Source organism: Eschrichtius robustus, chromosome 18 (assembly GCF_028021215.1).
Source record: "Eschrichtius robustus isolate mEscRob2 chromosome 18, mEscRob2.pri, whole genome shotgun sequence".
NCBI classification, from domain to species: domain Eukaryota; kingdom Metazoa; phylum Chordata; class Mammalia; order Artiodactyla; family Eschrichtiidae; genus Eschrichtius; species Eschrichtius robustus.
The window spans coordinates 79,222,947-79,249,293 of NC_090841.1; positions in this window are offsets into that span (position 1 = coordinate 79,222,947).

The following is a 26,347-nucleotide window of genomic DNA, read 5'->3' on the forward strand; positions in this document are numbered from 1 at the left end:
TATGTACGTGTAACTGGATCACTTTGCTGTACCTCTGAAACGTAAATTAACTATACTTCAATAAAAATATATATATATTAAAAAAAGAAGTGAGTGACGCAGATCAACACAGAGCAAGTCAATATAACTCATGCTTCTGTAGCATTTCATCTAACCTCCCAACAATCCTATAAGGCAGGTACTATTATTTTTAGCATCCCTAGTTTACACAGACACAGCACTGCTGGTAAAGGCCTCACAGCTAGTAAGAGGCAGTGGGATTGGCATGTACAGTCTGGTTCCAGAGTCTGTGCCCTTAACCTTTACACCCCGTTTCCTTCGTCTGGAATGTGTTGCTTAAGCAGACAGCTCCATCGAGATTTTAATGGTCTTTGGGGGGAAAAAAAAAAGATTTCCCCTCTCATTTTTCAGTTCTTTCTCTAATTGTTCCAAAATACATAGGCTCCAGGATTTCTGCTCAAGAAGAGCTAGTAAAAATTTAATTTTCCTACAGAGTAAATATGACATCAATTCTGAGGGTTTGACATCTATAGATTATACACAATTGCTAGAAAAAGTTGAATTTATATCTCACTTAATTCCTCTCAGTGATGAAGGATTTCCGTGTCATTTCCCAGAAATACAGGATGAAATTTCATGGAAACCTCAAGGGCTTGTTTGTTTGTGTTTTATAAATCCAGACTCAATAATAATGATCTAAGGGCACACTGGGAATTAAGTAGTAAGTTCTTTCTGATGAGAAGATAGTGCGTTCCTACTGACATATTCAAAGTAAGATAGATTTTTTTTTTTAATTTTTATTTTGTATTGGAGTAGAGTTGGTTAACAATGTTGTGTTAGTTTTGGGTGTACAGCAAAGTGATTCAGTTATACATATACATGTATCTATACTTTTTCAAATTCTTTTCCCATTTAGGTTATTACAGAGTATTGAGTGAGTTCCCTGTGCTGTACAGTAGGTCCTTGTTGGTTATTTATCTTATATATAATAGTGTATGTATGTTAATCCCAAGCTCCTGATTTATCGCTCCCACCACCCTTCCCCCCTGGTAACCATAAGTTCATTTTCTAAGTCTCTGTGTCTGTTTCTGTTTTGTAAATAAGTTTGTGTATATCATTTTTTTAGACTCCACATATAAGTGATATCATATGATATTTGTCTTTCTCTGTCTGATTTACTTCACTTAGTATGATAATCTCTAGGTCCATCCATGTTGCTGCAAATGGCATTACTTCATTCTTTTTAATGGCTGAGTAATATTCCATGGTATATAAGTACCACATCTTCTTTATCCAGCCATCTGGTGATGGACACTTAGGTTCCTTCCCTGTCTTGGCTATTGTAAACAGCACTTGGCTATTGTAAACATTGGGGTGCATGTATCCTTTTGAACCATGTTTTAATTCTCACCTTCAAGAATTTTTAAAGAACCAACTCCTTAGTAAACATAAATTTTTTTTTTTTCTTGTACAGTTTGGCTCTTGGCTGGAAGTGGGGACTTCAAGTTCTCATGCCTAATCCTCCCTTAACTAGCTGTGTAACTGGGTAACTCCTCCAACCTCCCAGGCTTCTGCTTTGTTCCTCTCTAAGTCAGGATGGACGATTCCTCAGAGCTCCAACACGCTGAGTACCTCATTCTATGCACAGACAAGACCTCGATACCAACAAAAATGAAGGAACACTCAAAGACAGGGTTGCTTTTTTTCTAACTTTAGTCCATCATGTTGGGCTGAGGATAAATTGCACAATATCAGTAGGTAAAACAATTAGTGATGAGAACTAACAAGATAGAAAGTATCAGAGAAAACAATCCTTTTAGAAGTAGGTGGTCACTGCTGTCTTGTAGTTGGAAAGCACCAGAAAGATATCCTTTAGAAAAAAATATCCTTCCCAGACTGGAACCACCGTGTGTAATAGCAATTCTTCGTGGCAGGATGATAGAGTAAGTTAATTCACACATCTGTGTCAGTGCCTTACCAAACACATCATTTCTAATGGGAGAGAAAGTGAAGTGCAAGAGACTCTTGTCTAATAAAAGGTACCAGAAGAAGGGAGGTAGGGCTGATGGCACAGAGCTCTTTTGGGTTTTCTTAGGACTGTGCCTCCCTGGCAAGAAAAACCAAGATCTGGACGTATTTCATCTTATTGAATAAGCATCTACCGAGGGTCAACTGTAAGCCATGCCCTGGTGGCCAAGTTCTAGGTGCTCTGGGTCGAAAGAGTAGAAAGGCAGTGGTGGGCACGTCCGTTGCCCCCTCTCCGTCATTCCCCCTGCTCCTCAGGCCCACACAGCCTCAGAGCTGGGAGTGGCTGTGTGCCGTTGTGAAAGTAGAGTAGGGACACAAGTAGCTGGTGTCAGTTCTGGGGAAGTATCTAAGATCTAGTGCGTAATTCTCCACTTGATTTCTTGCAGTGCCTTGCCCATGTGTCCTAGATGGTGTAGCCAGGAGACGGTAGGGCACCTCTCAGCCTGAGTGAGGCCTCCAAGAACACAGCCTGTGGCTCTGAAACCACCCAGGCCCGCAGTGGACTCACCGTGATCCCCAAACATAAGTTCATGGTGTCCGACACTGATTCTCCAGTGATTTGTAAAGGCAGCATCCCCTAGACCATCTGACAGAGGAAGTCCCCAGCCCTGCACGTCTATGTCCTAGTGAGAGATGGACCAGTCAGCTACACATGGGTCCTTTCATGTGGGCAGAGTGCCTTGAAGGAAAGAGAAGTGAGGAGAGACAGAGTGAGACTGCATCGTCATGGAGATAAGATGTTTAGAGAAGTTTCTATTGAAGAGATCAGATATTGGAGAGAACAAAAACGGTGCTTCATGAGATGCTTGAATAAAGAGCATTCCAGGAAAGGAGAGGGCTAGGTGCAAATTCCCAGAAGCCGGACGAGCTTGGCTTATTCCAGAAGCAGAAACAGAGCCAGGGTGGAGCAAGGTGGGTCTCGGGCATGGATGAGATGGGAGGTCCAGGGGGCAGCCTGGCCCAGCTCTCGTGGGACCCTGTTCCTCAGTTAGGGTTCAGAGTCCATGTGGTTCCACATTCATGGAAAGCCATGGCAGGTTGCTGAGCAGGGGAGCGATGTGACCCAATTTATACTGTAAAGCATCCATCTGACTGCTAGAAATTTTTAAACAGGGTATTGGGGATAAAAATCTTATGGGGTGAGTTCAAGAGAGATTGAGTGTTGTTTCGTGGAAAGCATTTCAGTTGACTTCAATTCAATCCAACACTTTGGAAAACTCTTTAACACTTTCTTTAAACGTAAAAGTATATATCTATCATGTAACCCAGCTATTCCACTCCTAGATGTTTACCCAACAGAAATAAAAACATACGCCCCACAAATACTTGTACACAAATGTTCACAGCAATTTTATTTGCATTACACGTGAACAGGAAACATCCCAAATGCCCATCAGCAAGATGAACAAGTTTTGATATATCCATACAATGAGATACTACTCACCAATAAAAAGGAATAAACTAGGGTTGCATGCAACAATGCAGATGAACCTCAAAATCATTTTGCTGAGTAAGAGAAACCAGGCATGAAGGATTAAGTGGTGTACATTTGTACAAAATTCTATCAAAGGTAAGCTATTCTCTAGTGACAGAAACAAGATTGGTGGTTATCTGGGATAAATGGAGGAAAAGATTGCAAACAGAGGTGAGGAAACTAGGATTTCAGACATCCTAATGGGTGTGTGTGTGTTGGTATCTCACGGTGGTTTTAATTTGCATTTCCCTGATAACTAGCAATGTTGAGCACCTTTTCATGTGCCTGTTGGCCATCTGTACATCTTCTTTTGTAAGGTGTCTCTGCTTATCTTCTTAATATTGAGGTTGAAACATTGTGTTATACATTAATATGAAATAAGTGGACACAAAAATAAATTTTTTGTGACTGGCTTCTTTCACTAAGCATACAAAAATACATTTAAAAAAAAAAGATTTCAAGAGTTAAACTTGTAACATTACCTCCACCTTCAGGGTCCTTGCCGAGTAATTAAATGCTCAAGTCTTGGAGAGGATTCCCCTAATAATAAACTCTTCTTTATCCCCCCCCACATATATATTATATCTATTTTAATTGAAAGCTTTCTTTGTATCCCTGGCTTATCACACTTGGTCATGGAGAATCATATTTTACATGCTCCTTAATTCTATTTGCTATTGTTTTAAGTAGGGATTTTTTGTATCCACATAAATGTATGCACTTAGATTAGTCTGAGTTGTGTGTGTATATGTGCGTGTGTGTGTGTGTACCAGGCGGTATTTTCATCACATTTTGATACTGTAGTTTTGTTGAACTTATAAAAAAGAAGTCTTTTTAAAGCTCTGTAATGGTTTAAATAGCACTGACTCTATCCTTGAAGTTTGGAAGGGACTCAGCAGTGAAACTGGACCTGGCACTTTTTTCAAGGGGTAGCACTTTTCATAGAGAAAATAATGGGACTTATCTGTTGCTGGAAGGTTTAAATGATGAAATAATGCCAGTAAAGTTTATAACACTTCAGACAATCAAGTTGACGTTCAAGGTGAACCTCAGTTTCAATGTGCCACCATTTCAGGAGATTGCCCCATCCGAGGAAGTACATTTTGCCTTGCAAATAATTTGGAAAGAAGGGAAGTTTACAAGAATGTCATGTCACCAGCCATTACACAATTCTGAAAGTTTTCATGTTCCTTAATAATTCTTAAGAATGGGAAAGGCTTTATAGGGGAATCCCAGCATTGACAATTCCCCTTTGTTACATTTTTCCATCTCCAGGCAGAGGGACTATCCATCCTTAGGCTCAAATAGAACTTACCATTAAATTAGAGCTGACTTACTTTTTGTGACCTTCCACGATAGCGCCATATTTTTCTGAATTTAGTAATCCCCTATGGCTTTTCTCTCACAGCACCCTTCCTTTGCCTCTTTTTAGGTTATTGGTGCCTAATATGTGGGTTCCTTTCTCTTACCTTTTGCCATTACGCATTTCTCATTCCTAAAGCCAAACTTCTTTGCTTGGTATAGAAAACCCCAAGGGGCCACTCACGTGCAGGCGTCATGGGCTATGCCGTGTGCCTGTTCTATCAACTTCATTGATATCATTTGCTCAAAATAGACCCAGACGTAGTGAACAGAGGAACTGAATTAGCAACTGACATAATTAACACACACATTCACACACAGTTCATTCCTTCTAGAAAAAAACGTTGGGTCATTAACCTGTGATCCAGAATAAGCTTTAGTGACCTCAGACGGTAAATAATCCCAGCCTGCAACAATGTGAGTGACTGACCCTGACTCTCTTATTTATAGTACAAAGGACAAGAGTGTGTCACGCATAATTGAAAATGCTTTCCCGTTGGTCTTATTCATCAACATGGTATTAAAATCTTTCTCAAAATATTATTAGCTTGTTTAGGCTTTGTCAGGTCTTACAAACTCCAGAATTAGCATTTCATCTAAGTGTGGTGGAATGTGGTTTTTTTTCTTTATAATGAACAATCATGTTCCAGGTGCCCTGTGAATCCGTGGCAAACTGATTAATCTTTGTCTAACAATGTTAATTAGGATGGTATTTAGACCTATGTCTTCCAAACACTCTTGGGGCCGTGACTTACTCAGATCCTCAGGTTGACATAAGAAACTATCAGGTCACATTCCTCTGTGAGCAGAAATTCTGACAAAAAATTTACACATTGTTAAGTTTAAAGGTAATTATTATTATTATTATTATTATTATTATTATTATTATTATTTTGCAGACAGAAAATACTGATTTTCAGCGTGTACCTTGTGAAAAGTCACAGGATTTCCTACCGAGACATCATCTTTGGAAATTCTCCATGTTGATGGGAATTTGAGGGCATGGCAGGCTTATGGTAAAACTGAGCCGCTTTCACAAAAATCAAATGTAACTGAATCACAGTTAACCGTGTTCCAGATTGTTTGATTCATTGGCACAAAGGCATGATTTACCTGGGGAGACAATTTTCCTGAAGGGAAAATCGCAAATAAATTTCAATGTCAGGAAGACTTCTCAATGACCTATCGGAGGAAAATTCTGTAAGGACAGGACAACTCTCCAAAGAGGCACTATTCAGAGAACATCTATTAACAGTAAGTAGGTGAAGGTTCCAATGCATTCTTTCTTGTGTCAGTTAATAAGTCTGGAATCAAAGACTACAGAAACGAGTAGATAAACTATAAGTAAAACAGAAACATGCAAAAATACTTGGCAAGGCTAACTGCATTCTTTTAAGGCTATGGATGAAGTAACTCAGAGAAGGGCTGAAGTCAATGAGAAATAAATGAATTGTTTGGTGGAGGCACTTGGCAAGAGAAGGAAATACACAAAAGAACAGCCTGGGAATTATTACTGAAATACGGAAGAACGATGGATTTTTGCCAGCTTTCCAGTCACTTAAAAGCTGTGACGTTTATAAAAAGCCTAGTATATCCTATGCTTCTAAATTTATAACAAATATATCAACAAAACTGTCCGGATAGAATTTGTATTCTGGCTATGGCTTTTAACTATAAATTATTAGCATTATATGCACATAAAACAAAATGTACTTTGCTTATTTGAATGTTGCATTTTCCCTTTAATTAGGACTTTTACTTCCATTGATCTGCAGGTAGAAAATGCTCTATTTCATTTCACGCATGTTTCTAATTATCTCGCAGATTTTGGAATCAGGAACTCAGGCCTTCCTCCCTGGCTCCCCTCCCCACCTCCTTCCTTCATCTCTCCCTCCTTCTCTCCCCCCGATCCTTCCTTCCTTCCTTAAATTCAGTCAGCCCACCCACATAATTGAGGACCAACCACGAGTTAGTGATTCCCTGATGAGTTCACTGTTCAATGGAATTGATGCCGTTTGATAACTATTCGACACCCAACGATGTTTAAGTGTATAGCTAATGAAAATCATTTATAATAGAGAAATGGGATTCCCAGAAAATCTTCTAGGATGCATGTTATCGAGCATGAATTCTAGCCAGTAGCCTCTGAAACAGCCCTCCAAGACAAAGCAAAAGATGGCAAAGCATAACCACACTTATTACACATATTTTAGAAAGAAAAGTTTATCCACAGGGCACTAATCCGAGACACTGAAATAAGCATCTTACACATGTTCTCTTTCCTGCCTCAAACAGAGCAGACTGCCAGACAGGCAGCAATAACCAGACATTTCTCCCCCTCAACTCCCTGCTCCCCACTCGAGGACCAGGAAAGCTGGCAGTCAAGCCTCTGCTATAAATGGGGGTTGTTTTGACCTTGACTGTCCAGTACAGCTCCCTTGACACCAAAACAGCACCAAAATCGCCATTTTTCACACTCTTAACATGTCTGCATAAAAATAAGAAAAATGAAGGAACACAGAGGTCAGGGAGACACAGGAAATTCTGGACAGAGCATTTCCGATGAGATGGTATTTCTGAAGGAGAAATAGAGCCTTGGTGGCCAAGCCTGGAGAGACCTGTGTGCGTTCTGTTGGTTCAGGGTATCCAAGGACTAACTGCGGTGCTGAGTAGATGCTCTATGCAGACCACATGGAAGCTCGGCCGACATCGATAGAGAGCTCCAGGCTGTCTGCATCAACTCCCATCTCTCACTACACGGGGCACCGGGACGCTGGGTGCTGGCACAAGGTCCACCTGCCGTTTGGCCAGTGTTGGGTCTGACTGATCTCTCTTCAGGATGAATATATACACATATGCACGCACATGGAAAGCGTGGGAATAACCCCACAGGTGAGGGATGTGAGGTCATCCCCTAAACTGTCAGGGTCAGGAAACACCTCTGAAAATTGACTTAACACCCAGAACAATGCTTTCTAGATTGTTTAGCAACCTTAATGGGATTCAACTAAGGTCTCCAGGAAGCCAAAGGAAAAGTCCATGAAACTCGCAACAAAGGGGACATGGGTGAGAAACTTTAAAAATTAAATAATTCGAGAAGTGCAATAAAGCAAGTAAATTGGCATGGGGAAGAGTAAGTAGTGGGAATTGATATTGCAGGAATAAATCTGAAATGTGGGGCAAGCTTGAAGATCTCTTCCAGAATGCAGAAGAAAAGGGTGACACAATGAAGAATAACAGACACCGCTTTTATGCAGAGTAGAGAGTGGAAACGTAATTGATGAAAATACAGGAAATACAGATTGAAGCACACAAAGAAAAATTAAGGGAAATAAGCATCTGGAAATATTGAATTTTTATCGCAATCATAAGGAAAATTGCCACAAGCATGCAGGCCATAAACAAGTTATCTTAAGAGAACCAAATATCAAATTACTCTTTGATTTCTTAAAAGCCAAGTGACACATTGGAAGACAAGAGAGTGTATAATATACCATGTAATATTGAAGATGGGAGAAATAAAACAACGGGCCAAAAATTAAGCAAATACAAACAAAAAAGCCGAGCAATGGTATAATTTAACACAATTTTAGGGTATACAAGAAAAAAATTAAATGAGACTGACATTATGAAATGTTGATAAAGGGGATAATCCAAATGGAAAATAAAAAGAACTATGAACCTTTATGTATCAAAAATAGGGTATCAATAACTTAAAATAAGATCTGGGAGGAGGGATAAGTTAGGAGGTTGGAATTAATGTACACACACTACTGTATATAGAGTAGATAAACAACAAGAACCTACTGTATAGCACAGGGGACTATACTCGATGTCCTGTAATAATCTATAAGGGAAAACAATCTGAAAAAGAATATATATATATATATATATATATATATATATATATATATATCTGAATCACTTTGCTGTACACCTAAAACTAACACAGCATTGTAAATCAACTATACTTCAATTTAAAAAAAAGAAAATAAAAACTTGAAGATCTGTTAGATTCAAATAAAAGGTAATACAATAATATTTTTTGTTTCTGTAGGATTCCACAACATAAGCCATATACTCTGAACATTTGCAAACCAGATATGATTAATAAAAGATTACACTTAAAACTCCAACCTCTGAGTGAGAATTGCTACCTTGGGGGCAATTGGGCAACGTTTGTTGAAGTTAGAAATGTGCATTTCCAATAGTTTCTCTATGTCACATCTACGTGCCTTCCTTGAAGAAACTCCCCAGTGTGATCCCAATGAGAGATACATGCAAGAGTGATGCTTGTAGTGGGAAAAATGGGGGGAAATAACAGAAACAAGCCTCAGAAGAATTATTAAAATACTGAGTAACATTCCATTGCGTATATGTTCCACATCTTCTTTATCCATTCATCTGTCGATGGACACTTAGGTTGCCTCCATGTCCTGGCTATTGTGTATAGAGCTGTTATGAGCATTGGGGTACATGTATCTTTTCAAATTAGAGTTTTCCTGTTTTCTGGATACGTGCCCAGGAGTGGGATTGCTGGATCATCTGGTAACTATTGTTTTATAATAAAACGTTGAGACCACTAAGTAGCTGCCCTGAGAGGCAAACATCTCACCCTAAAGTATTTTCATTATTAAGAATTAAAGAAATGGAAGTAAACTTAGCCTTTAATTCAAGAAGACAGAGAAACAAGCCCCAAGGAAGCAGTGGATGTGTTTTTATCTAAACATCGATTCTAACTGCAGCAGGAACACCCTACATGTCACAGAGGCTGTGACGGTGACTGGCCAGTAGCGTCTGTCACAGCAGCACGTGTGTGCATCCCTCTCTGGGGCTGTGTGGGGCCTGGGTTCTGATGGAGGATGGGGCGGCGGAGGACACGTCAGGGAGACCATTCTCAACCGAACCCATAAGGACGACCAGGTCACCCTTCTGCATGTAGGATGAGGTGGGTTCGGGTCAGTGGGGAGAGGACATTCCTGAGCCATCAGAGGGCTAACTGTCCTGGAAGAAGGTGAACTTTCTGGAAGCAAGTTTCCAGCAGCCACCACGGACAATCAGCAGGAGAATATGAACAGCCATTCTCACCACATATGAACCAAGAAGGCAGGGATGAGAGGATGAAAGCCTGTCATGAACAGCTTGGAAAAGCTATAACCCTGTTTCTTTGATGATGAAAAGCATACCTGGAATTTCCCGTGGTGTCAAGATGGTGAGAGTGAGCCAGGGCTCTTTGAGGCCTGGGAAGAATTTGAATTATTGTTGCTTAATGCTAGCCTCACAATCTCAAGACAGAAAAGGCTTGTCTTCAGTTTCTACCCTAACAGATAATATGCCCTGTATCTTCTCTCCCTGAGATGAAAACACTATGTACTGATTTTTACATGAGGATTTGTGCCATCTTCTTTGAAACAAAAAGCTATTTGCAGTGGTTTGCTTTGAGCACAGACACTGAATTGTTGCATGTACGCCAGGACTTTCCTTTTACTTTGGCTTTCTCTTACTTTCGAAACCTTTTTTGTAAGTCTCACCAGGGTCTGGTATGATTTATTCTGGGTCCCACAGAACAGAAACTTTGAATTAGTATTCTTGTATGTCATAGGATGAATTTTTAAATAGATTTTTTTTTCCCTATGGAAAAATTGCATCAAGAAAGAATGGGGAATACACCAAAGGAATTCAGATAAAAAGGAAAAACAGAGAGAAAGAAAGAAAGAGACAAAGAGAGAGAGAAAAACAGGAAGGAAGGAAGGAAGAAAGAAAGGAAGGAAGGAAGGGAGGAAGGGAGGAAGGGAAAAAGAAAGAAAGGAAGAAAAAGAAAGAAAGAAATCCCAAAAGGCAGGCCATATAAGATTACCTCACAACCAACCAGCCCTAACTCTGTGGGGAGGAGGACTGTTTGTGGTCGACTGTACTTCCCCCAAATGCCCCCTCAATAACTCCTGTTCCACCTGTCTTTCCACAATATGACTCTGCCACTCCCCCATCAACAAGTATAATTGAATTCCTCTTCCCGTGAATCTGGTAGCCTGCAATGGTTTTATGCCAGGAGTATGAGGAAGTAATGCTCTGTAACTTCCAGTGCTGGACCATGAAAGGCAACACACCTTCTGTGTTACTCACTGGAGCTCTCACCTGGGGAGCCTGGAGCTGGCAGGTGGGAGTTTGATGACCTGGAGGCAGCCATGTTGGGTGGGAGCCCAACCGCATGGGAGGTCTCAGGGAGGTGCTTAGGTCTGCAGTCCTAGTCTTTGAGGCATCCCAGCCCAGGCACCAGACGTGTGAGCCATCAAGCCTTTAGATGATTTCCAGCCAGGGCGTCACCAGGAGTCTTCCCAGGTGAGACCCCGGACATCATGGAGCAGAGACAAACCATTCCCACTGGGCTCTGTGTGACCTCCACACCTACGCGATTTGTGAGCACAATAAATCTTGTGTGATTTAAGCCACCAAGTTTTGCTATAAACCACTAATTTTTGTTATGGGTTGAATTGTGTGCCCTCAAAAGTCATATATTGAAATCCTAACCCCCAGGACCTCAGAATGTGACCTTATTTGCTTATAACAGATGTAGGTAGTTAAGATGACATCATGGTGGAGTAGAATGGGTATCTAATCCAATGTGACTGTATCCTTATAAAAAGGGAAACTTGGACACAGACACCACACAGGGAAGATGGAAGCAGAGATAGGGTGATGCTTCTACACACCAACAAATACCAAAGCCTGCCAGCAAACCACCAGGAGCTGGGAGAGAGGATGGGACAGATTCTCCCTCGGGGCTCTCTGGCGGAACTAGCCCTGCTGATCTCAGCTCTCTGTCTTTGAGAACTGGGGGACAATACTTTTCTGCCCTTTAAGCCACTGAGCTTGCGTTATTTTGTTATGGGAGCCACAGAAAACTAAAACACTCATGAAAAATTGGATATTGGTATGTAAGTTTACATTATTCTTTCTAGTTAGTTTGGCCTAGAAAACTTCTGTAGTCAAGATCATTTTGATGTGTTATGACTTTCACCTAAGGAGTTAGATAGGTAAATCTGGAAAATCTGCCAGATTTGGGTCATGCACTCCTTTTCTTACCCACCTTTTGCATTTTTACAAGTTGTGGCTACTAGTGTAGTTCAGAATGGAACCCCCGCAAAGCCCTCCTAGAGAATCCCCCGGCTCATCCCAGCTCATTAACCAACACTCGGGGATGGTCACTCCACCAGAAGCAAAGTCGCCTCATTCTGCTCTGATGGTCTGTGTCCCTCTGTTTTGTCCATAGCATGTGAGACACCTTGTTACATGCCTGGCTGAAATCCTGACAAACTCTATCAACAGAGTTTTCACCATGTACTGATTCAGTAACTCAGATATGTGACTTAACATGTGTTAACGCATGTGCGCCAACCCAACGTCGTGTACATACGATCTCATGGGCACAACCGCATTACACGTCTGCAAAGACAGGAGAATGTCCAAGAAGGTAAATTTGATACCTATCCCAGTAAAAAACAAAACAAAACAACTTCAGGATGGACCATTAAAAGGAAAACTGCAATAGCCAGACACTAGTAAGGAAATATATCAAAACCCACCTCATTCATAAAATAGGGTTTCAGCTGGTAGAGATGCTTGTCCTTAACCACACTTACCTAGCTTTATTGGCAACTTAGATGATGACATAGAAAAAAGGCTCAACCATTATCTGCAAAGAACACAAAGCCAGAAAAAGCTAAATGAATTGCATGTCTTAAAAAGGACATTTTAAACCCCCAAACGCCAGTCTAATCATGCAAGAAACATAGTGCAACCACAGATTTGGGAAATTCTACAGGACACCTGGCCAGTACCCCCCAAACTGTGAAGGTCATGACAATCAAGGAAAGATGAAGACTGTCACAGGTCAGACGAGACAGGGGAAACATGAGAACTAAATGCAGTGGGGTCCCCTTGATGGGATCCTGGGACAGAAAGAACATTAATGGAAAAACAGGTGCTGTCCAAATGAAACTTAGAGTTTAGTTAACACTAAATGCACTGGTGTCAGTTTCTTAGCTTGGCTAACAGACCAGGGCAACATAAGATGTTTACGATGAAGGGAACGGGGTCAGGGATATAGGGGAACTCTGTACTGTCTGTGCAACTTTTCTGTAAATCTAAAATTCTTCCAAAGTACAAAGTTTTTTTAAAGGAAAGTTAAAGGTGGAGGGATGCACCAAACCACAGAAAGAAATTAACTGGAGAACACAGTGAACTCATTGATTGATTACTCAACATTGATTGAACACATCTGAAGCGTCAGATAGTAGCAGGTGCCGTATTCTGGTGACGAAAAACGATACAGCATCTTCCCTTAAGGACAGCCACAGATTCCTTCCTGGAAGTGAAAAGTTCTGACCCCCTGAATAGATATGAGCTGTAACCACACAGGGGTTTGCAGCTAAGAATCTTAGTTAACCACAAACTCAGTAGTAACCATCAGTGTGTTGCTGATGAAAGGAGGTTGGTCTAAAGTCCCCATAAAACACCCCATCTTCTGTATTCCAGGACACTCAGCCAGATTCTAGATTGTCAACCAATTCCAGCCCATCTTTCTGGACCACACTTGTTATACTTGAAATTAACAGCTCTTTCTGTGACAATTCCTGCTTACCTAGACTCACAACTGGCTAAAACTGAGTCCTCTTAGGAAGACTGATAGCTGCTAGAGAATACGTAATAAAAATTATGTACGTATTTGAGCATGAGGTAGAGCTGAAAGGCAGGCGGAGGAAAAAGAGGAAGGCAGGCTGGAGAAGGTGCCGAATGACAGATTAAGGGGTTTTGAAGCCCCCCTCTGAGTTAGAAGAAGCCCCATCTCCCCCCACCCAGGGCACTGTAGGTAATCAAGGTGGGCTTGACAAAAAGGATTTTCATGACTGCCCCGAAAGCTCTTCTCCGAGAAGGAGCACGTACCCATTTTGAAAACTAGCTGCAGACCCACTCACTGACAACTGTCTCGTTTCCCTTCCGGATCCTGTGCTTTCAGCAGCATCGCAGATCACAGGTTGCTTCGCGGGAGAGGCTGTTGTGGACCTCTTTGATTTTTGTCTGGCTGCCTTCCGCCTTATCTTCTTCCCTGGCTACAGTTTTCAAAACCTCAGGCATTTTCCATTCTGCTTCAGCTGAAATCTTCAGTCTGGTCCCTGGGAATAATTGGCCTGCACTTCATCTGTAATGCACACTCATATCTCCAGCAGAACAGAACTCAACTCCCCTACAGCTCAGATGATAACCAGATTAGTCCATCACTTCCTACCCTGAGATTATAAGCAAAAATTTTTTTCTATTTCTTAATGCACTTTCGGATGTATGTTTTCCTCCCAAATCGGAAGGTAACTAATTTGCTTTGGACCTCCTCCAGTACCTAATCCTTGGAGTCACTCTTAAATTTGACTAGCAAATTTTTGAAGTTTTTAGAGAATCATGTGAGCCTACTAAAAAACAAGGCAGCCTAACCTAGTGATTAAAAGCTTAGACTCTGGAGCTAACTTGTCTTGGGTTTGAATCTGCATTGTATGAGCCTAAGCAAAATGAGTAAGTTTGGGATTTGTTTGTTTATGCCCGGTTACCTCTGTCTGTCTACAGATCAGCCCAGTGCCTGGGATGGCAGCTCCACTTTGAAAGGGCACTATTGCTTTGGGGATATTCTCTTTTCTTCTCATGAGATAAGATGTTGAGTTTTTAGGTAAATCTGTACGTGAGGAAATACGTTGATAAATAACGCGCAAAGGAAAGTACAGTATTTGCAGATACGCCCACAAATGTGAGTGTTGCTTCATCGTAAAACTTTCCCCTTCATCTCCTTTAGATGCAATTCAACGTTAATAAGACCTTTGAGGATATCAAGTTTCTAAGCAGAGTCCACCACTCTGCTACCCTTTGCTGTCTACATCATGTGGCCAGACCATGACCAGGGAGTGATGAAGAAAATCTGCCACTGAGTACTTTTCCATATTCTCATATTCCTGGTCTTGGCCACCATTGAGAAATACTTAGGGAATATTTATGGACAACTTGCCTGACATCCAGCAACTCCCATAAGAGAGTTAGTATGATTTCACTCTCTATCAGGACAGCTTTCGTCAGACATATTTGGTACCTAAATGTGATTGCTTTGCTTTACCAAGACATAGAGTAATAAATTTCAAAGGACAATTCTTAAGGATGCCATAAAGATGGCATTTCCATCCATGTAATTAATTTGAAAGGGATAACTATTATAAATATATCTTCTATTTGCATTCTAATTTCTATAACATCTTTCAAAATGGAGCTTTTGTGTGTGTGTATGTGTATGTGTGTGTGGGGGGGTTGTGTATATTTTTTATATATATATATATATATATTTTTTTTTTTTTTTTCTACTCACCAAATAAAAATCCCATTGTGGAAATTATGGCCTCTTATTTATGAAATTCTAGGATGTGTTTATGCATTATCCCAGCTAATGAAGGCAATTAGATAACAAAAGGTTAAAGAATGAGAAAGCTGTTAAATCAACCCTTTAGATTAATGATCTCCAGGAGGATGCTTCCCAAGGGCCACATCAAAGCAGAAAGAGAGTTGGATAGATGAGAGATAGATTTGCATATGATTTGTGTGTAATTTGCATGTCATTAGCATATGTGTGCTTGCTCTGAAGTCTTTTAACTTTCGAGTTTAGAATTTCCCTTAAAATGTCTTTTCCTCTTTTCTATGCAGCCTCATCCACTCATGGATGCAATAGTCCTTTATGACTATTAGATAGAAAAAAGATGAAATTTTGACAAGCCAGCTGAAAAGGTAATAGGGACAGTGGGTGTCATCCCAAAATCTTTGCTGGGCCATTAATAGCCTAGTGTTTAGAGAACATGACTGAATGAACGAATCAGGAAAAAAGAAAACGGTGCTTCTAACCTTGCCTTGACCAAAGGAATCTAACCTCGTTACCAAATCACTTCCTACCTACAATACAAGGTCAGATTTTATTTTATTTTATTTTTTGTAATAAGATTAAGATTTTAAATTCTTAAAAGTCCCAAATGCAGGGCGGGCCCCAGGAAAAAATAGAAAATCAGCATTTCATGTCCTGGGACCCCCTTTCTGTCCTGGTCTTTGCTGCTATCAATTGCTTCCTTTCCCCCTTTGTCAGAAGCCCACAGGCCTTGCTCTCCCCTGAGCAACAGCTCCTCACCCAAACAAAACCCGCTTTCAGAAAGGGTTTCATATCAGTCAATTGCACCTTAGCATAAATTTGCTAACAGCTCATTCATTCAACAACAGTCATCAGAGCACCTACTTTTTATTGATTCATTCACTTAAACATATTTTCTGAGTGCTTTAAAGATTCCAACCACAGTGCTGAAGACACAGAGACCAGATCCCAGGCTCTGCCTTTGAGTTCATGGTCTACTGAGGGGAGAGGAGCAAAGAACGGTATATAAAATATAAGGTGTTCAGAGTGGAGAGTTACTGAATTGTGTTCCTTCCAAGTTCATTTTTTTAAATTTATTTAATTAATTTATTTATTTATTTTTGGCTGTGTTGGGTCTTCGTTTCTGTGCAAGGGCTTTCTCCAGTTGCGGCAAGCGGGGGCCACTCTTCATCGCAGTACGCGGGCCTCTCACTATCGCGGCCTCTCTTGTTGCAGAGCACAGGCTCCAGACGCACAGGCTCAGTAGTTGTGGCTCACGGGCCTAGTTGCTCCGCGGCATGTGGGATCTTCCCAGACCAGGGCTCGAACCCGTGTCCCCTTCATTGGCAGGCAGATTCTCAACCACTGCGCCACCAGGGAAGCCCCTTCCAAGTTCATTTGAAGTCCTAACCTCCAGCACTGGAATGTGACCTTATTTGGAGATAGGGTCTTTACAGAGGAAATCAAGTTGAAAAGAGGTTATTAGGGGGGGCTCTAGCCCAATGTAATTGGTGTCCTTAGCAAAGGGAAATTTGGACACGGAGACACACAGAAAGGAAGACGGTGTGAAAAGACAGGGAGAAGATGGCCCAGGGGAGAGGCCTGGAGTGGTTCCTTCCCTCACAGCCTAAGAACCAGCCCAGCAGACACCTTGGTCTCCAGCCTCCCAGCCTCCATGGCTAATAAGTTCTGTTGTCTAAGCCCCCCAGTCTGTGGTGCTTTGCTAGAGCAGCCCTAGGGAACTACTCTATGCAGTGAACAGGGTTCTAGACACATGTGGAGAAAGAGCAGCTCCATCTGCCTTGGGGATCAAAGAATGTCTCACCAAGAAAGTCTGGGGTGAGGCAGTAAGTCCAAAAATGCCTTTCCAGGCCCTGAGGTCGGAGCAGTCTTCCTCAGGCTCAGAGGAAAACATGGAACCCAGAGAAGCAGACACCCTGGAATGTCCTCTGGAGGCTCCACGAGGCAGGTCTGTGGGCACCACCGCCCACTACTTGCTTTTGACCTTGATACTTCCTTATATAAAACTGGTAAATATGGCCAGATTTTCTTACACTCAGCCAATAGCATATTGATACATACAAATAATAGCAGTGATAAACATGATAACTGATAATGTCTTTCTCAAAAGAACCAGAAGACTTGTGTTCTCTGACCATCTGAGCCCCATTCTTTCTTGCTTGGGGTGAGCCCAGCAGTCCTGATTCTAGGGTCAGATGTTCTGCTTTTATCACCAGCTCCAGAAACGGTAGCTGCAATTTGCAGTATAAATACTGGTTCCCAAATCTGCAGTGGGCTTCACTCTCGCAAAGACAAGACAACCTTGGGTCCCAAACTTCAGCCATATCCCAGGTCCCACGATCAGGATGAGCAGTGCTCTTACCCTGGAAGGGTATCAGTACACTACACCATCACGCAGAGAAACCCTGCGTGTTCTGTAGGAGAACCCTTCCGTGTTCATCACGTTTCTGCCGTGTGCAGGGTGGAGCTTAGAATAAGCTCTGGGGAGCCCAGAGGAAGAAAGACAGAGCACCCACCCTTAAAGAATTCACGCCCTCATGAGGAAGCTATAAGGGCTTTCCTTCCGTGAAATTTGAGGTCATTCCAAAATATTTTGCAGACTGTGGAAGGAGAGGGTCTGACTCTCAATGATTTAAAAAACATGGATACCATTAAAATATTTGACTTCTCCATGCTTTTGTCAACTTGTGGTTTTTTGTTTTTGTTCTTGTTTTTTTGGTTCCTTGCTCAGAGGGGATAAACAAGCACAGAAGGGAGCTTGCCTTCAAGTGGATTTTAGTTACTTGGCATGTGGGGGTGGGGAGAAATTCTGGAAAGTTCAGGAGTTACATGCAAAGGTTGGTTTCCTTGGTAAGACGGGATGATGGGATATGGTCAACTTTGTTTATGGAGCTGCGTGCAGCAAATCCATACGGCACTTTCCCCAAAGCAGAGGAGACAGCTCCTCTGGGTCAACAGCTCTGGGCACCTGCCCCTCAGCTTGGCACCCTGGTTCAGATGCAACCTACCAGCTGGGCCTGGGTGCGCCATTTCTGACATTGAGCACAAGCAATGAAACCTCGAACTTGATCAGGTGAGAAAGCCTTTCCAAATGCCAATGTCCTCTGGTCAAATTCATCTCAAGTTGCCCTTGCATAACCCACCCCTTCTCATCTCACCTGGAAATGCGTTCTGTGGACTCCTTGATCTTTTTTGTTGTTTTTGTTTTGTTTTTTCATCTACTTTTTTTTTTTAATTGAAGTACAGTTGGAACACACCCTTGATCTTTTCTGTCTTCAAAACTCACCTCCTTGGGGCAGCTTCCTGTGGAGACCCCAGCAGGCTCACTCTCCCTGCTCACTGAGCCCTCTCTTGTCCTGCCGTGCTGGCCCCGCCAGCGAATGCGCCTGCCCTCTCTGTGGACACCACTGCAGTCACCACCCCTGTGGAACCAAGGAATGAGTCCGTGGGTGAGCAAGGCTGATCAGCCACCTGTGAAGGTGTCTGGCCTGGGAAGATGGACCGGGCCAGTCAGAACCACCCCCCTTGGGAGGTTGGACATGAAAGTGACATGAGAATAAAGCCATCAGTAGCAGGATCTGAAGCCACATCAGGTCACAGCAAGTTAGGAGGGAGACCAAAGAGTGAGATGGAGAGGGAGCCACTAGCAGCTGGGAAGCTGCCGTGAAGTGAGAGGAAGGAGGAACAGACATCGCAGACCCAAATGCTGAGAAACAAATCAGGAACCTGTGAAAGGGTTGCCCGGCGCGACAGGGGTGGGACCTTGCTAGCAATGCAGGTCCCTGATGGCCTTGTGGCTCAAGTTCCGCCAGGGCCAGTGGGACAAAAGCAACTGGAGAAGGCCGTCTCCACCCGGTTCTGTAAGCATCCCACGTCCGCCCCGAGTCACCCCAACGATGTGCCTTTCTGTGTCCGAGACAGCTAACCAGCCATGCTGCAGATGCACGTGCTGAACTGGTGCTTTGTGAATGTGGACAGAGTAGGTTTTCTGGACACCCGATTTCCTCTTAAGGGCTTGAGATCTTTTGGGTTTCGTTTCTTTAATTTCTGTTTCTGACACCAATTTTCAGGGAAATCATTCTATATAAAAACATTGCACAAAAAAATGACTGTAACACTGTAGATCTATGTTTTAACCTATGTTCTGTCCACTGATTACAATCAGGAACCTTTGTGGCTTTCGACATCTCTGTTCAGTGGTCGTTCCTCTGTTCAGAGGCCCTTCTTTAAAAGATATTTTATTTTGTAATGGAAAATGCAAATATAATAAAAGATCACAGGGAAAACGTGTCTCCACTCCCCAAAGCAGTGCATATGGAGGAGAAATCGGGCATAGCCAACCGCTCAGAGCTGCCTCCTCTGAGGGCCCGGCCCCTTCAGAGGAGCTCGCTGGGACATCCAAAGTCCAGGCTTGGCTCTGCCCAGCAGCTCCCCAAGGCTTGCCAAGAAGGAATCCTCCCCCTGGGCCACCAGGAGCTGAGCTAACCTCATCTTCCCCTGGAGTCACCCCACACAGCATCCCCAAAGCCGCTGCTTTCACCACCCTGCAGCTGACCCGGCATCCCAGCTGGCAGGGACACCCTCCCGGTGGTGCCAACGCCTGCGTCTGCGTTTTCCCAAAGTGCACCCTTGCCACTCAGGCTCAGAATCACAAATCAGGCTCTTCAGAGTCTCTGTTCCCTCGGCCGCCTTGGACACCGTGTGCTAACCTCAATTTTAACACATTCTGCTAGTATTGATGGTGCCATTAATTTTATTTTTATATGCCCGTATATCTTTTTTAGATACGTGTTCTGTGGTCACTTGACGTTCACAATTAGCATATTTATGATCTGAAGCAGTCAGAAGCCCACATCTCCATGTGTTTTAGAGCTGGTGACACCCAGGAAGCTGGGCTGAGTCCCAGCCGAGGGACGATTCTCCGTGAACATCATATCATAACATTGGCCGTGGTGGCCGCGTCATGGCTTCAATGTTCATAAATGGATTCTAAACCAACCCAATTATTCCAAAGGCACTGGTGCAGATGGCTTTATGATTTAGAAGTGTGATCTTTAAAACACCCCAGAAGGAATAGAATTTGCATTCCTGATATGGATTGGGAATATCAATGCGGTCGCGTCCAACTTCTCAGGGCCAGTGCCACCAACACCTGTGACACAAACCGGAGCGGTTCCCACCAACTCCAGTGCCCACGTGTGCAGGTCCCTCCAAAGAAGCGTTAAGCATAAGCTTCTCTACCACTCGAGATGCCTCCCGTTTTGCTCATCACCTAGTTCGTGGAAGAACTGGACCTCACTCGGGCAGTATTTGTATCACTTTGTTAGGGAACTTGGGAATCACCAAGCTAAGGTGCTGGTCTTTCTCCCGGCCAGGCTCCAGGGGCAAATTTGGGAGTTGTGTTAATCTGCTTCCTGTCTCATCCCCCCACACATCCCAAGTCTCGACTTGTAATTAATATTATATTTGCATAATATGTAAGAAGAAAGAGCTGTCTGTCAGTTATACCCCGAAGTCACTGAATTAAATATATTAAACTTCTTATCATAAAACCAGAGAAAAGCAAATCTGAATTCCAAGGGCTTCCCCCATGATCCTCCTTTAAAATGTTGAGTTCCTCACTTGTACTTAAAATATAAGTCAATTGTGTAAGAAATTATTTGCCCACACGTTCAGTAGTTTGTCTCCTACATAAGGACCATAACACATGGCGGGGAAGAGAAACACAATTGTCCGTGGCCCTGCTGCGTTGTTCCGCCAGCTAGTCAGTGCCAAGGAGAGAAAAGTTCTCTATACGAAGCCCTGGATTAGATGCTGAGAGACAACTGTTGCTACATGTACGTAGAAGCCTGGTTTACAGAGAGAGTGAACAGAGGGTGGAGAAAGATGCTCCAAGCAGATGTCACTTAGGTTCAATTATTGAACCAACCAGCATCTCTCAACAAAGCTTCTCAAGGGAGCTGCCACACCAACAGCCCTTAGGGACAGGAGATGTGCCTGAGAGGGGACCTGGCCCCCCACCCTGATGGGATGAGACACCCATCTCTGTATGGGGCAGTGACACCACCCCACCCCCTCAGAGTCACATCAAAGGAGCCCACCCTTTCTGAGATTATTGTCCTGACCCCCTTTCTAAAACCAGCCCTGAGTCAGCAGGAACGAAATGATCTCTCACTTATTTTCTTTTGAGGGCAATAATTCATGCTTTATATATTTCAAATGGAAAGAATGCACATTTAATGAGTAGACGCGCTATCCTACTTTTTAAGCATAAGTTACTTTGAGCTATTTTTCCCAAGTCAATCACATTCAGATGCACCAAGATCATAGACCCATTATTTTCACATTTTGCCAGAATTTTCGTGTGACATAATGTGATAAACACGAATGAGATGAATCAATTTAAGTTTGCTTCGTGCCCTCAGGTTGATTTAAAGAAGAAGATAGAAACTCTTCCCCTTGGATTTGGTATAGGGGCTGGTACACAGTGTGCTTAATGAGAGTAGTCAGTTAGCTAATTAGCATAATATTCAGTGGGGGGAAAAGATGAGAAAGGTGAAGTCACGTGTTCTCTTATCCCCTAGTGAGCTGGGCTCATCCTAAGGGCACCATGAGGAAGGGGGCTTGGAGAAAAGAATCTGAGATGCTTCCAGATGTGCCGTGTGTGTCATACAATGCACCCTGCTGTGGACTTTGATAAAGACATACTTGTTTTCCCTATGGGCTTCAGATATTAGATTTGTACACCTGTAGCATGTGACATTTCAGGTGACAGACCCTTGATGGCACCGATGCCAAATCCCTTTTCCATTCAGTGTCCAGGTTTGTCTGCCTGACCCTGGCAGGGGCTCTCCCACCCACACGGCCCACCCCCAGCATGGCGAGCTGGTCTTCAGAGGACATCCAACTAACACCTGAAAAGCTGTTAACCACTGCAGGTGACGGACCTAGCCTTCTTATTAAATGTGCATTTAAAAAAATCGAAGTATAGTTGATTTACAATGTTTCAGGTGCATAGCAAAGTGATTCAGCTTTATATATATATACGTACACACACATATGTATATCTATTCTTTTTCAGATTCTTTTCCATTATAGGTTATTACATGATCGTGAATAAAGGCCTCTGTAACTCAAAGAAACACACCTCTGGGGAAGAGTCTTAGGTGAACAGAGGAGATACTTCTTGGAACAGGGACAGTCTTAACATCCTTAAGTCACTTTGCACAGTCAGGGGCCCATTGCTAGGAACTGGAAGCTTGATCTGTCCCATTAATGGAAAAAGCACGGGACATCGTCGGACCAAGATATCAATGAATAGTGCTCTCACTTTAATTCAAAATTGTTTCAATATCTAGGAAATTATCTGGAAGGATTAGAAAACCAGATAACATGCTTTGGGTCCTAATCATAAGGTAATCAGGATCTGGGCAGCTGAAAGGTTCTCTGGTGGCCTGGAAGGAAACAGGAAGCGAGAACGTTGTTGTGTGGTTACGAGGGGAAGGTTAACACAAACCTCAAGGCCGATCTCCTCTCACCGGCATATTTGTACCCAGGAAACAAGTTCCCCGACTGTGCGCTCAGGCCACTCATACTAGAAGTTAGTTTCTACTGACTCTTAACAACCCAAACAGCAATCTCAGATCTAGGCGTCAGAGCCTCTCAAAAGGACAACTGGAAAGTGAGTAATGTGTAGCCTGTGATATTTCTATTTTTAAAGGAAACCGAAGGGAAATCCCAGGAATTAAAAAGGCTGATCAGTCTCATCCAGGTACCAGGAAAACGGACTGAGGAAAGAATTACAGGCTTCAGCCTGACATTTGCAGCAGTGTAATCTGAGAGCATCGATGCGTCCAACTTCTTAGGAGAGAAATAATTACCACTGTGAGGTCAATGCGAATTCTCTCCATTGAAATGTCAAAAAGAGTGTGCCTTTTCAGCTTGCCATGATCAAACACACCCTGTAAATTTCCCTCATTTTCTTGTTTTCCAGGTCACCCGAGAAGGATTTCTGATCATCTTTCTGGTGACAGCAGTGACAGGACAACCTGGAGGAACAGTCCACTGACACTGCCGCCTGGAGTGGAACTTCCAAGAAGGCTGCTAGGCGGTCACGTCCTTGTGCCCCGCTCTTGAATTCTTCCATTCTGATTAGGTCTTTTTCATAGCTCCTTGTTAAAATTTTCACTCTGTACACCTATTCTTTTCCCTAATTCACTTAACATTTTATTACCAATGCCTTGACTTCTGTATCAGGTAATTGTTTTTTTCTGTTTCATTATTTATTTATTTTCATTATTTATTTATTTTAAGGGTTTTCTCTTGCTCTTTCAATTGAGAGCAGTTCCTCTGCCTTCTCATTTTGCTTAACTTTCTCTATCTCTATGACTTTAGGTGAAACAGTTACCTGTTGCAGTCTTGAAGGATTGTCCTTATGTGGAGATGTCCCTACACAGACCGCATGTGCCCAGAGCCTTTGGGGGGAGAGCTGGATCTGTTGTGAGCATAAGTCATGTCCTTCCTCGGGGTGGGCTGGCAGCTCTCACTCTGGTAGGAGGTGGGGCTGGAGATGGAGGGGCTAGAACTGGAGCCAGGTGTGATCCGGGGCTTCCCCTCTGCTCGGTGGCCATCACCACCCTATTGGGAGTGGCGTCTGATCCCAAGTTGCTGAAGCAGAAGCCCTGAGGGCCAGGCTCACGCTGGCTCTGTTCCCTTTAAGTGTGTGTTTTCCCTTCTCCCCACACTGGGACCCTTGCCCCAGAGGGGAGTGTGCCAAAGCAATGGGGTCCATGTGGGCTCTTGGCTCATGTCAACTGCACACAGAGGTCCAAGCTTCCTCCAATACACTGTCTGTGTCGGCGTCTGTGGCTCTGCTCAGGTGCAGCCTTGGGTGCAAGTTCCTTTCCCCCCGGCCTCCACCACCCCTACCCTGTTGCAGAGCCACAACACAGAGCTGGTGTGGCCCTCGCAGACTCTTGGGGTGTATGGGGGTGAGCTATGGTGTGGGTGAGTCGCAGCTGTCAGGCATCTGGGCAGCTTCTGAGGTGCTGCTTGAATAAGCACCAGCAATATTGCTGGCCACTGCCCCATGCCGGTTCCACCGCAGGACCTGGTCACCTCTGGCTCCCATGGTGAAGACTTCTCTCTGTTCGTGGCCTGTCCCAGGTCCAGTGCTGCTGCGCTGTGATGCGCAATGAGCAAGGCTGGGGCAGCCACCTGGCTCAGGTTGGAAGCTGAGGGCAAATGTGATTCAAGGGATACTGACCTCAAGTTTACCTGAAAGCCAAGGATCATTCAATATTGAGTCTGACTTCAAGTTAAGAATTCATTAAAAAAATATCAATGAGGGACTTCCCTGGTGGCGCAGTGGTTAAGAATCCTCTTGCCAATGCAGGGGACATGGGTTCAAGCCCTGGTCTGGGAAGATCCCACATGCCACGGAGCAGCTAAGCCTGTGTGCCACAACTACTGAGCCTGCGCTCTAGAGCCCGTGAGCCACAACTACTGAGCCCACATGCCACAACTACTGAAGCCCGTGCACCCTAGAGCTCGTGCTCCACAACAGGAGAAGCCACTGCAATGAGAAGCCTGTGCTCCGCAATGAAGAGGAGACCCCACTCACCGCAACTAGAGAAAGCCCGCGTGCAGCAGAGAAGACCCAACGCAGACAAAAATAAATAAATAAAATAAATAATTTTTTAAAAATATCGATGAATAGATAGATCAATAGACGTGAGATAAGGTACAGTAAAATGTTAATGGTTGCGTCTTGGTATTGGGTACACATGTGTTCACTGTAAAATTCTTGCAGGGTTTCTGAATGCTTGAAAATTTTCATAATAAAATGTTCCAAGGACATATTAAAGTAACACATTAGAAAAATTCACTCTTCTCAAGTTGAGAAACAAATTTCAGGTTAGAATAAAAGTCATTAAAAGTAATTATTAAAGTTCATCAAATTTGCATTGATGTTTGTTTAAATCCTACTTCATATAGTCACCATCTCTTAAGCTAAATTAATAACGTCATCTGCATTCGGTTCTGTTTTTGTCTTAAAAGAGAAGGTTAAATTGAAAGGCAGGCTAATGTCTATTTCACTTAAACACATCTATGGATAATATCGGGATATTGAAGTTATGAAACTGAGTAGAAATATATTCTAATTTCATGGAAAGCACCCATAAAACAAATGACACAAAGTTTTCAGTATTAAATGCTTATGGGAGTGTTAAAAGCCCTTATTCTTAGATATTCAATTAGTACCTTAAATTTAACAAGACCAGTAATAACTGGTAGGTGACTCCAATAACGTAAGCCAGCCCCACTTCCATGTTAACTGGTGTAGCTCTAAAATTCCCTAAAATGCAGTAGCAAAATAATCTTCCTCCTCCAAAAAGAGATTGAAACTGTAAGGTTGTATATATTCTAGACTATTCAGAAGAGTACAAATTAGAAACCAAACTGGAACTTTCTAGCATCAGAGGAAGATGGTGGCTCTCTAAAAACAAAATGGCTCCATGAATATTATGACCAAAGCTATGTTTAGGAGAAACGGTCCTCAAATGTCTTCAGATTCTCTTAAATACAAAGAAACAAACAAACAAAAGATTTCAAAAGAAATGGGATACAGAAATATCAAGTTCTGCCAGACCAAAGGTGTAATTTCTAATAATCCAAAGTTAAATGAGGACATACTTATAATAAGTTGATCATGCACAAGGAAATGAAGCAATTCCTACTCTTTCCCTCCCTCCCTCGCATACCTAGTAGGGAAGAACTTCTCCGTTACAAAGAACTTCTTTCTAAGGTGCCTAGGACCATTTTGATCCCTTCCCTCTCACTACATCTATATTTATTCAATTGCTTCCAGTTCGGCAAAATGGTCTTTGGATAGCACTTTCCATGATGAACATGAAGCTGGCAGAGAAAGGTGCTGAGTTTGGAAGGGCCACTGGAGCAATGTCTTCTGGAACTTGAACCATGTTAGTTCATTATTTCTAGCAAAGGTCTATTTCATATTATCCAAAATAAACTCTTCT